This window comes from Cetorhinus maximus, chromosome 23 (assembly GCF_964194155.1).
Source record: "Cetorhinus maximus chromosome 23, sCetMax3.hap1.1, whole genome shotgun sequence".
Taxonomy (NCBI): Eukaryota; Metazoa; Chordata; class Chondrichthyes; order Lamniformes; family Cetorhinidae; genus Cetorhinus; species Cetorhinus maximus.
In genome coordinates, this window is record NC_135901.1 from 12,835,063 (window position 1) to 12,848,020 (window position 12,958).

General features: G+C 41.1%; 1 pseudogene; it reads left to right on the forward strand.

The window, feature by feature from the left end:
- The first annotated feature begins 591 nt into the window (after positions 1-591).
- LOC144697811 (Ig heavy chain V region pseudogene) lies at positions 592-9,485 on the forward strand (annotated as a pseudogene).
- Positions 9,486-12,958: the final 3,473 nt, after the last annotated feature.

The window sequence follows — 12,958 nt, forward strand, 5'->3', positions numbered from 1 at the left end:
AGCAGGTAAATGAGGTGGTTAAGAAGGCATATGGGTTACTTGCCTTTATTAGCTGAGGCATAAAACACAAGAGCAGGGAGGTTATGCTGGAACTGTATAAAACGTTGCTTAGGCCACAACTGGAGCACTGCGTGCAGTTCTGGTCACCACATTTCGAGGAAGTATGTGACTGCACTGGAGAAAGTGCAAAGGAGATTTACCAGGATGCTGTCTGGGCTGGATGGTCTGAGCTATGAGGAAAGATTGGATAGGCTGAGGCTGTTTTCCTTGGAGCCACGATGGTTGAGGGTGTGCTGAGGGGCATAGATAGGGTGGATAGGAAGGCACCTTTTCCATTAGTAGAGGAGTCAAATACCAGAGAGCAGAGATTTTAGATAATTGGTAGAAGGCTAAGAGGGGACTTGAGGAGAATCTTTTTCACCCAGAGGGTGGTAGGAATTTGGAACTCACTGCCCAAAAGGGCGATTGAGTCAGAAACTCTAGTAACATTTAAGAAGGATTTAAATGTTCACTTAAGCTTCCAGGGCTATGGGCCAAGTGTGGGAAAATGGGATTAGTGTAGTCAGATCTTTGTTTACCAGGGCGGAAACGATGGGCCGAATGGCCTCCATCTGTGCTGTAAACGTCTACGAGTCTAACATCCAGCCTGGGAACAATGAGGAATGTAGGCCAGCAGGTCAGAAGCAAGACTGGGTATACCTGAAAATGATGAACCACAGCGTGAAACTAGAACACTGTACGTAATGGACAACAGATCAGGTCCGTCCCTTTGCAGCTCAATCAGTCTACTCTCAATCATCAGTAAAATGACTGAAGGTGTCGCCGACCTGCTCACCAAAGCTCAGACTAGAGCCACCAGGATCAGCCAGCATCAAAGCTCATTGTAAACTTGGTCTGAACATGGACAAGAGAGCGAACTTCCAGACATGATGCATGAGTGCTTCAGTACTTGATGTCAAAGTAGCTATTAACTGAGTGTGGCATCAGGAAGCCTTGGAAAGTGTCAGGTCAACGGGAATCAGGGGAAAGTCTCTCCACTGGCTGGAGTCACACCTAGCAAATATGAAGATGTTGTGTTGTTGGAGACCAATCATCTCGGCACCAGGGCATCGTTCCAGGGGTCCCTCAGAGAAGTGTCCTTGGTCCAACCATCTTCAGCAGCTTGATCAATGACCTTCCCTTCATCACCGGGTCAGCAGTGGGGATGTTTGCTCATATTTTCACAGTGTTCAGTTCCATTTATGACCTCTCAGATGATGAAATCATCCTTACTTATTGCATCCCGAACTGGACAAGTTTGCGCTGATAAGTTGCAAGTGATATAAGCAGCACATAAGTGCCAGGCAATGACCAACTCCAAAAATAAAGAAACCAAACATCTCCCCTTGACGTTCAAAAGACATTACCACCATTGAAACCCACCATCAACGTTGTGCAGGTGCCATTGAACAGAAACTGAACTGGACCAGCCATATAAATACTGTGGCTACAAGAGGAGGTCAGAGGCTGGGAATTCTGTGGTGAATAACTCACCTCCGGATGCCCCGAAGCCTTTCCACCATCTGCAAATCTGCAAGTCAGATGCCTGTTGGAAATTGTTTACTTTCCTTGATGAATGTAACTGCAGCAACACTCAAGAACCTCCACACCAACCAGGAGAAATCAATCCCTTGATAGGCTCCTCATCCAGGAGTTAAACATTCACTCCCTTCGCCACCGACACACAGTAGCTGCAGTGTGTGTCATCCACAAGATGCACTGCAGCAACTCGCCAAGGCCTCTTCAACAATACCTTCCATATCTGTGACCTCCACCTCCCAGAATAACAAGGGCAACAAGCACATGGGAACACAATGCCCTGCATCCTCCTACATATACCACTCCATAGGTGGGAAATTGGCCTTTGGCGCCGGAGAAGAATGGATATCTGAAATCTAATTCTGCTGACTGCGCTGAAAATGAATATCAAGTGCTGTGTAGCATATACGGCCGATCCGATACCGTCCTTTCAGGCTGCTGCCAGATACCGATTTCTAGCCTAACGTCTTAATTTATAATATTATCTCTCCATCTCACAGAAACATGGAGTAATGCAGCCATAATTTAAACAGAGGTATAGATAAAAGCAAAATGCTGCAAATGCTGGAAATCTGAAATAAAGACAGAAAATGCTGGTCAAACTCAGCAGGTTGGACAGCATCTGTGGAGCGAGAAACAGAGTTAATGTTTCGAGCCCATATGACTCTTCTTCAGAAACATAGCCTAGTGCCGTAGTTACAATGACCACTATAATGTAGAAATAGTCAAGATTTAATATAACATAAACAGAGACAGGGCCTAGTGTAATATAAACAGAGAAAGAATCCAGTGCAATACAAACTGAGATGGCTTCCAGTGGAACGTTAATGAGATAGGGTCTATTTTAATACAAACAGAGGCCTGATCCAGCACAATAGAAATAAAGTAGTTCCCAGGGAATTAATAATCGAACCAGGATCCTGTATAACATGGGAGGGACGATCATGCAGTGGGAACGTCACTGGATCAGTAACCCAGAGATCCAGGCCTTTTCCCTGGGGATCGGGGTTTGAATCCCATTATGGCAGCATGTGGAATCCAAATTCAATTAATAAATCTGGAATTCAAAGCTCATCTCAATAATGGTGACCATGAAACTATAATCGATTATATTAAACATCCATCTGGTTCACCGATGCCCTTTAGGGAAGGAAATCTGCCGTCCTTACCCAGTCTGGCCTATATTTTGTTTGTTCGTTCATGAGAATTGGGGCGGTGCTGGCTAGACCAGCATTTATTGCCCATCCTTATCTGCCCCCTTGAGAACAGTGTGGCTTGTTAGGCTGGGTTTTTACGAAAATGGTTTCATGGTCATCATTAGATTTTTCAATTCAAATTTCACCATCTGCCGTGGTGGGATTCAAACCCAGACCCCCAGCGATTTACTAGCCCAGTGAGAATACCAGCACACCACCACCTCCCATACATATAACTCCAGACCCACAACTTTGTGGAGCCCCATTCTCCTGTTATTTGTTTACTTGTCCACCACCATTTACGACTGGATATGACAGGACTGCAGAGGTAAATCCGATCCGGTTTGAATTGGGAACTTCCAGACTGTGATATAAATATTGGTGTTGACTGATGCAGTATTAATTGAAACAGGGTACATTGAAATATAAAGAGAGACAGTGTTTGGCCTAACATAAAAATAGATGGAGTCCAATTTAAAAAGACAGAGACAGGGTCGAGTGCAGTATTAATTGAGACAATGCCTGCTTCATAGAATGTGGTCATCAAGATTTCACATCCATCTGCTGGCCAAACTTTGCAATTGCAGCTACAGTGAAAATGTCGCTGTCAGGTTCGATCTTTGATATTGTTGCATCAAAAATCCACTTCCCCAGATGTAGTCGTCCACATCGCCTTCTGCGGGACGTGTCAAAATTTAACAAAATTCAACTAATTTCAGAAGAACCTGGTTGATTAGCGCACATTAAAGTCAGCACCAGAGTAAAGCTGCCCAATTCCTGGTGATATAACTTTGTTCATCTTGATTAAAGGGAGGGATGTTGACCAGGGAGCTGTATAGAGACGGCGGGAGCTTTAAGGTCCACCTCAACAAACATAGTGTTGGGAAGAGTTTATTGGTTCATGATACCACCTCTTAGATAGTTAGGGTCATTTTCTTCAATAGTTAAGGCCTAAGGAGCCTCCCAGGAAGTCAAGGTGGCATCTTAAGTTGAAGCACAAGATGCCATTTTGGTCTGTGTGTGTGTGAGGGAGATTGGGAGGGAGAGAAAGAGCGAGAAGCATATCGCATTGTTTGCAAGTGAATTTCACGATGATCCTGGACAACCTTCCATCTATGAAAGGTCACAGACACACAATGGAAACAAACCCATTTCAGATGTGCTGATTGCTAAGGAGGCCAATTGTTGTGAGGCAGGCTCTGCCACAAGTGCTGCACATGAAGCTACAAAGTGTCGTTGTGGCTTGGTTGTTTTTCCCGGTGTTGGCCTCGATTTCCAAGCCGCTTTAGCCGCTGGTCATCGTGGTGATTCACGCCAACCCACAGGAGGTGTCGCCATTTTCCTCAGTTGTCAGTTAGTTACACTCAGTTGTGATAATCGATATTTAGAGCCTTCACTTCAAGCATCCTTGAAGCGGAGTTTTGGGTGTCTCACTGGTTGCCTGCCTCCAGCTCCCTCACCAAACAGAAAGTCCTTGTGTATGTGACCATCTTCCATCCTGCGAACGTTCCCAAGCCACCAAAACCGCTTCTGTTTGATGAGTTTTTTAGCCTTGGGAGCTCTGCCTTTGAGAGTATCACTGCATTCGTGACTTTATCCTGCCAGTACATACCCATAATGCGCAGCAGGTATTGAAGATGGAAATTGTGGAGCTTCTTTACTTGATAACTGTAAGTCGCCCATGTTTCACAGCCATTCAACAAGGTGCTGAGAACACAGGCCTTATAAATCATCAGCTTGGCCCTAAGGGTCAGTTTGATGTTATTCCAGGGGCATTTCATGAATCAGGCAAAGGTGGCAGCTGCTTTCCCCATGCGGGTATCAAGTTGTTCATCAAGGAACAGGCTGCCTGTCACCTTGGAACCCAGGGAGCGGAATTTACTTCCATCTGTTTGTTATTTAGTGTGATCAATGACGGAAATGCAACACCTTTTCCCATGACCACTGTTTTCTCCATGCTTATAGTCAGGGAGAACAAGTTACAGGCATGGGAGAGTCAGTTCATCAGCCTTTGTGGATGAGTTTCCGGTTTGATGACAGAGTTATCAGCGTGGAGCAATTCTTTGATCAGGATTCAATTTGTTTATGTCTCCGCTTTCTGTCTTATAGATTGTGGATCTTGCGGTCTGATCGAGTGTGTAAGTCGACTCCTTCCATATCGACAGGGAAGACAAAGATCAGCTGCATGGAGAAGGTGCCCAACAGAGTGGGGGTTGGACACAGGCCTGTTTCACTCCATTCTTCACTCCGAATCTGTTGGAAGTGGAATCATCAATCTGTACAGCGCAGGGTATGTTGTCATGGAAGGAGTGGATGAGACTGGGGAGCTTTGGTGAACAGCCAATTCTCCCAAAAATCTTCTAGAGTCGTGCCCTGTTGACGGTGTTGAGCGTATGGAACAAATCATGTCCAGAGTATATCTTCTGACACAAACATCACACTGTGCTTCAGCCTGCAACCAGATGAAATCTTTAAAGCATGACCCGAGCAACGGCCTTCTCCGTGACTCTATGAGTGAGATATCCCTGTAGTTGTTGCAGTCTCACCTGTCGGCTTTGTTTTCAGATAGTGTGGTGATTTTTGCATCATTCACCTCCTGTGGAACGGATCTTATCTTTCAGCAGAGAAGAAGAAGGTCGTAAAGGCGAAGAAAGATAAATAATTATGAACACCAACCATTATCAATTCACGAAGGTAAATAATTATATTCAAGAATTATCATCAAAACACAAAGATAAATAATTATATTCACCAATTATCATCAATCCACAAAGATAAATAATTATATTCACCAATTACCATCAATTCACAAGACAAATAATTATAATCAGCAAATATCATCCATTCACAAAGATTAATAATTGTTTGAATCAAGCATTTTCAGCATTTGATTCCATACAAAATGAAATTGCGATTCATTTAATATCATTAACATTGATTGAGACCACACTGACCATTCTGTCAGCAAGGAATCACATCTGTCCCAGAATTCAGTGGGAAATGGAATTAAATCAGACCGAGGATAATGAGCAGCTACCCAGCAGCCTCTGCGCTTTATTGACAAGTAATCACCTCATCATCACACAGAAAGTCCTGATATGTAACTGGAGTGTGTGAGGATTTGTAAAGCGATGGTATAAATAAAACTACCTGGACCTGACTGTAAGTTAATGCGGCTCTCCAGTGAGTAATGTCTGTTACCTTCACTAATTTGGGTGAGGATGTGTTGAATGTTTTGTTGTACATGCAAGGACCACATATTTCAAATATTACAATCCTCCATCCGAAACCGAATTATGTACCCGCTTTCTGTCTGAAAGATGATGATTCACCATCAGCAGGGAAGAATCATCAGTACCGCAGGGACATCACCAGCCTTCGCTTGTGACGTTCAGCTCGTTAGACTGGGGATGGAAAACATCCAGAAAATCTGGAGGGACTGAAGGTATTAGACTGACACAAATGAAATACTAAACCTGCTTCAAGACATAAAGTAGTCATGCACCAAGATGGGAAGGTGGAACAGCGTTTTTCAGGCCCGCCGATCGATACATCGGTCAACCCATTCATTGATTCCTTAATCAAGATAGCCAGACATCCAATTACCATTCATTCCTGCATCACTGCAGTCATCCCTACATTCTTTGGCAGACGGTTGTGTTGTATTAATGTCACTGGATAAGTAACAAAGACACGAATTCAAATCCCACCATGGCAGCTAGTGGAATGTAAATTCAATAATAAATCTGGTATTGAAAGCTGGTCCTGAGGAGGAAACCGTGAAACTACCAGCGATTGTGCAAAAAAAAAATCATCTGATTCACTAATGCCCTTCAGGAAAGGAAATCTGCCACTGTACCTAGTCTGGCCTACATGTGACTCAAGATCCGCAGCAACATGATGGACTCTAACTGCCCTCTGAAATGGCCGAGCAAGGCACTCAGTTCAAAGGCAATTAGGGACAGGCAAAAAATGCTGGCCTTGCCAATGACTCCCACATCCCGTGAAGGAGTAAAGAGGCAAAAAAATCACACAAATGTATATGTTTGACTGTTATAAAATGTATCCTCTCTCTGAGTCCTCTCTAATAGTCTGTCTGTAATTCTTCCCATCCATCCAACCATCAGAATTTTATGATGTGTTGGAGAGATCCTCCAATGAGCTATTGTTGCTAACAGGGTGTCAGAGAAGCTGGATAACTTTTCTTCTCTGAGAGATGGGAACAGTTCACATAGGTTCACAACTTAAAAAAGAAAACTGACTCCAGTGTTGTTGCTGGGTAGATTTGTTATAAATAGGCCTTGTTGACAATATTAAGAGTTTGAAGTTGGCTTGCCAGTACTGAGGAAACAGATCTTTGATTAGCTGCACAAACTCCCTGATGCTTCCTGTAAACAGCATCGGACATTCGAGCCTCCCTGACTGCAGCCGGCTGGCTTGCTGCCAAATACTGTGTGGGGCAGATTAGCCTGGATATGAATGAACAACATGGTTTTAGCCATTCAAACAATAAATGTTTCTGTCGCACACGAAAGACACATTTTTAAATGGTTTTTCATCTAAGGAAATATTTGACTGAATGCCGTGTTCACTGTGAGATTAAACTCGATCAGAAAATATTAAATTCACCACATGTTACTTAATTTATATTATTTCTAAGTAAAGGGCATTCCAGTTATTAAAGCCGATTTGTTAAGAACTTCATGGAGTGCGAGAGAGCGATGTTGATGGTCCCAATCCTCCAGTCTAATAAGCTGAGTTGAATGGCAAAAAATCAGAAGAAATTAAATTAAAAGAAAATCGTAGAATTGTCTTGAATTTGCAGGAATTCCTTGAATATTCTCCCAGTTGTGCACCTCATTTAGCCTGAGGGGTCTCTTACACCTCATTAGCATCGTGTACTGTACAGTTTAATTTGTGCTGATTTCGATTATTTAACAGTCCCTCTCATAGCTGCCAATGAGTGGAGAAATGATCAGTTCATGACCCGCTGGAAGATAAAACAGTTATTCTTGTGATATTATGTAATATGCCGCAAAGCTCTGATATCCTGTGTTCCCAATACCAGTGAATGGTAGACAGCGGGAGGCCAATAAAATTAGCTGCAATGATTTGGATGCTGAAGGATAACTTTTCTGATCTCCGTGTCTGTTCTGATTCATTAACTTCTTTGTCAACAGGTGATGTAAATTTTACGTTTCTCTGTAAACTTACTGTTGAATTATCAGGCAGGCGGGCTACTTTTATCGCTAATTTTCACAGGGCTGTCTTCGGGTCAGGGGCAGATCGAGAAATGCAAGGAGAGGCATTGTATAATGTGAGGAGATTCTTCTTAACTTCGGTCCCAAATTATACAGCGATAGCCACCCTGGCTGTAAATAGAATCACTTTGTTCATCCCCTGCATTTAGTTACATAAATCAATAATAATTCCTATGACTGATGATGCTTAATTATTGTAATGAGACCCGGGGTTGCTGCAAAACAGACTGACCTTTATTCCCTGATAATGTAATTTATTTTATTAGGTTCAACCCCTTGGGAAGTAATGTAGAAATAGATGGATTTAATTTACAATGGAATTAGATTTTTATTAACAGATGCTCAACTGTAATTTCACCATTAGAACCACTGGAGTCAGTACAATGAATCCATTCAGCCAAATATCCCGATACAGATAAAATGTCCACTTTTAACAATAACCTATTGTAAATATCTGAGTCCATTCTGTTGGGGATGTGGAAGGTTGGGCGTGGATCCAGTCGCCGCCTCCACCAGGGAATCAACAGGCGGCGCCTGGAAACCCGCCCCCTTCTGCCGGGTATTTAAATGCCGCTCACTGGGACCGGAATCCAACAGTCCGGGAGCTGGTTTGTTCACTGAGTTCTGGACAGAACCATTTTCCCCAAGTGACCAGAAGAATGAGGTCGGCGATTTCTCTCAGTTTGTTGCTGACTTTCTTATCCCGTGAGTAGTTTTTATTGTCCAAGTCTCTCACTGTTACCGTCTCAGTGTTAATCTCTCTCTGGAATGTCACAGAGTCAGGAATCAGTTCACGAGGATTAATCCTCGGGGTTTTTGATATATTTTTACAGGTGTCCAGTCGGAGGTTGTGTTGACTCAGCCAGAGGCAGAGACCGGGCGTCCCGGAGGCTCCCTGAGACTGACCTGTAAAACCAGCGGCTTCGATCTTGGCAGCTACTACATGCACTGGGTCCGACAGGTTCCCGGGCAGGGGCTGGAGTGGCTGCTTTGGTACAAAAGTTCATCCAGCAACTACTATGCCCCAGGAATTAAGAATCGATTTACTGCGTCCAAAGACACTTCAAGGAGCATCTTCTCCTTGGACATGACGAGCCTGAAGACTGAAGACACCGCCATCTATTACTGTGCAAGTAGAGCAGTGGGGTCACAGTGCTGTGCACAGCGACATCCTCATACAAAAACTTCAGAAGGAGTTTGTTCAAATTGGTGATCACGATCACAACAGGAAAAGTCAAAGAAAATGGGAGCTAAATAAAATAATGGGTATAAGTAATATTGGTTTGTAAAAATATGTAAAAGTCTTCCGCTTTGTTTGTGTTTACGGACACGCAAAATCTTCACAGAGGCTTTTAAAGAACTCCAATCACATTTATAAATATAATGTGACCAGCACAAGCTGAAATATCTCACTGATTCACTTTTAGGCGTATCGGAATCAGGTTTTTGAGAGCGCAGTGAGATTAAATCTCTGTATTTTACAGTGAACAGTCTGCCGCAGTATTTGACATGGTGTGTCTCACTGTGATATACGGGACGGACTACTGGGGACAAGGGACCATGATGACGGTGACTGCCGGTAAGAACCACACATTTATTTAGTAACTGTTTTATTTGATTCTTTGCTTTTTTTGTCTATTTTAATAATTCATTCAGCCAATGAAACCTGAGTTTGGTGGATTCTATATGCAGAAGTTTTTACAATGTTTCATGTGATTCTGCTGAAATTGAGTTATATAATTCCGCTGTGTTTTGATAAAAAGTGCTGCTGAGGGATTGAGACATTGGTTGTTGTGATTTTGTGTTTATCTGCTGAGGATACTGTGTGGCCGGGCTACTTGAAATATCTAACGTTTGTAAAAACAGTTTGACGTTTCTGCAATGTTTAACCTCGGTGACATCTAATGGCTGCGGGTTTTACCGTCTGTTGCACAAGGGTTTAAATCGGTTTGAAATCAAACCCAATATTAACAAAATATGCCAAGTTTCAATATTAATTTATTGAACATGTTCCGCCTACTCACAATGCCGTTGACATTATTCCATATTTCTGTTTAGTTTAATTATTCATTCATTTGGTGACGAGCGGTTGTCTGGATTCGATATTCAGATTTTCTTGCAATGTTACATTGGATTCTGTTGGAAGTGTTTGTACAATTGAGCTGCTTCTCCGTGAAACGGGTTTCAGTCCCTCAGTGATGTGATTTTGGTGTTTTTCTGCTGAGGAGATTGTGTATCTGGGTGACTTTGAATTAGTAGAATTTATGAAACGGTTTGGCGGTTCTGCATTGTTTCTGCATTGTTTAAACTCGGTGACATTGAGCGGTTACACGTTTTGCGTTTGAATCGAAGCAGCCTACGCGTTTGTATCTGCTTGAAGCGCGATTGTAGGCAGAAAACAAACAGGCTTCAGAAATGGCTAAAAAAGCATTTACAGATGTGTTAGAACATTTTGTCTTTATTTTAAGTGATAATTGCAGAATAAACTAAACCATGGATTATGACGCTCATTCAGAACATAATTCGTTACTGCAATCAGAAACTATACAATTACCAAGTTTTCAAACTGTAGAGTAAAATTAATACAATTCATACAATTATAATGTGGTAATATTTCTCCATGTTGACGGAACAGCTTTCATGTTAACCTAATTGATCATTAATCGCCTTTCACAATTCTGCTGTGCACTGCGCACAATTAACATGATCGGGAAAGTGTTTAGGCTGGAAACATTTTGTGATTATGCATGAAAAAATTTCAGTAAGAATATACTGACTACAGAATTGTTCAGTTTCAAAAGAGATTTTGAATTACTTTTTTATGTCCCTGATAACTTTTGCATTGACTTAAAGAGGAGTTTGACATTGCAGTTTGGCAATATGTCTATCCGGTTATTACATTCTTTCTGTGCAGCCGTAACCATATTATTCCTTCAATGTCATTGGGATTTGGATAGCGAGATAATTGTCACTAATCTAATTTTAAACAGTTTACAGGGGGGTGTAATTCGCTGGCAGTAAAGGAATTGTTCTTACATTTTTTTTGAACTGGAGGAAGGTGCAGACTGCATATAAATAGAGATTGACAAGTAAAAGCTTGAAATTCGAACAGGTTAATTTAATTGCAAACATTAGTATTAGTTTTGAACTTAATAACAACATCCTGCCTCCCATAGCTGTGTTGTACACAGAATAGAATTATAGGAGAAGAACAGATTATATCTGAGATTCATGCTTAATTCTTATTAAATATTAAATTGAAGAACAAAATCTGGAATCAATTTGCCGGTTATATTTCAGTGGTGCAGATGATCTGAATGAATTATTCTCATCAAATTGTATACTGATCAATTTGGATCTTCTTTCAGTGAACAATGTATTTAACAATTAAATTATAGGGATTGTTATCTAGGAAGCACTTTCATTGATAATAAGTAACTGCCAGGAACATTTGTTTACATATAGCTCGGACTTAAGGCAAGTTTGATTCAGCAAACAGATGATATTACACCTCATCGACAGTTAATGCGATGTGAATCCGGCCAGATTTGAAAGTGTTTCAAATATTCAACTCATAAATTCGTCGTGTGAATTACTCGATGAGAATAGATGGAATTTATGATTTCTCAATCCGTTTAGAAACGCATAGTTTACAATTTTGTCCATTAAAACAGAGCAGGAGAAGTAAAAATAAAATAGTAAATATTGATCAGATTTAAGTAAAATTGATATACTTGCCTGAATATTACCATCTTGTAATTTGAAGTTTATTGTTCAACATTGTTTCAGTGTCAGGTTGATTTAAATAAACCCCAATTATCTCACAAAGTACCAGGGAGAAACAAATTTTCAATTATTGAAAACTATTTTTATTATAAAGTAGAAATCAGCTAACAAGAAAATGAATTGACAATAACAAGATAATTAACTTACAATATAATATCAGTGATCATTAATTCAACATAAATGAACTCCAACAATTAAATAGTATACTGGACATTATAGTGATGCAAAATCTCAAAGGGTGGAGAGAATTTTGAATTGTATCCAAAATGAATTGAGAAAAGAATACTTTTCTTACTCAGCTGTGCTCAGCTCGATAAGGTGTTCCACCTCGATGTTTTTATTGGTTATATTTATACCTAAAATCAAATCAAATCAGTGGGTAATGGGTTTTCAATGTGAATGTTTCCTTATTTGTTTAATTCTTACCCTGTCATTGAGTCTTTATTACGGACAACCAATTATCCTGAATCTGTGGTATTTGCTGTGCTCTTTTTAAGGGTAACTTAAATCGTACATTGTTTGGAGATTTGAGTCAGACGGAGAATTAGATGGAGTTCAAAGGGAGCTTTGAAATGAAAATCATTTTTCATTTCAAAGAAGTCATAGAATAATTGTAGCAAATTGGCCATTGATCAATTAGAATCAAACAGCTTGAATGAAATGGACAGATTGAACAGATCTATCTGCGGGGAACTCGATTGTTGCACCATTTGTGTCTGTTCTGTTTCTGTGCGCGTGGTCACTGTGTTGGGACCAGGAATCTTCCTGGCTGGTTGTTAACCTTCTGGTTCGCTCTCCTGTATTTCAGGAAGTGCAATTTGATTTATTCCTTCAAAAAACTTGTATTTGTGAGAAATGTGAAAGTTTGACGTTCTGCCCAGGCGCCTCAGAAATGAGATACCCAACCCATTGTGACAGTCAGAAAGGACAATTCAGAAACGACAGACAGACTGTCGAAGGAGGTTTGGTCGATTTTAAGCCAGTGATGTATCTGTCTTGGGAGTGTTCGGTTAGGAAATGCAGAGAGAGTTTTATCTTATATTAATCCGTGCTGTAGCAGTCCTTTACCTATTTGATTGGACAATGCGGAGGAAGAAATTAGCCTGTATCTTATTTTTAATCCTATCATAGGATGTT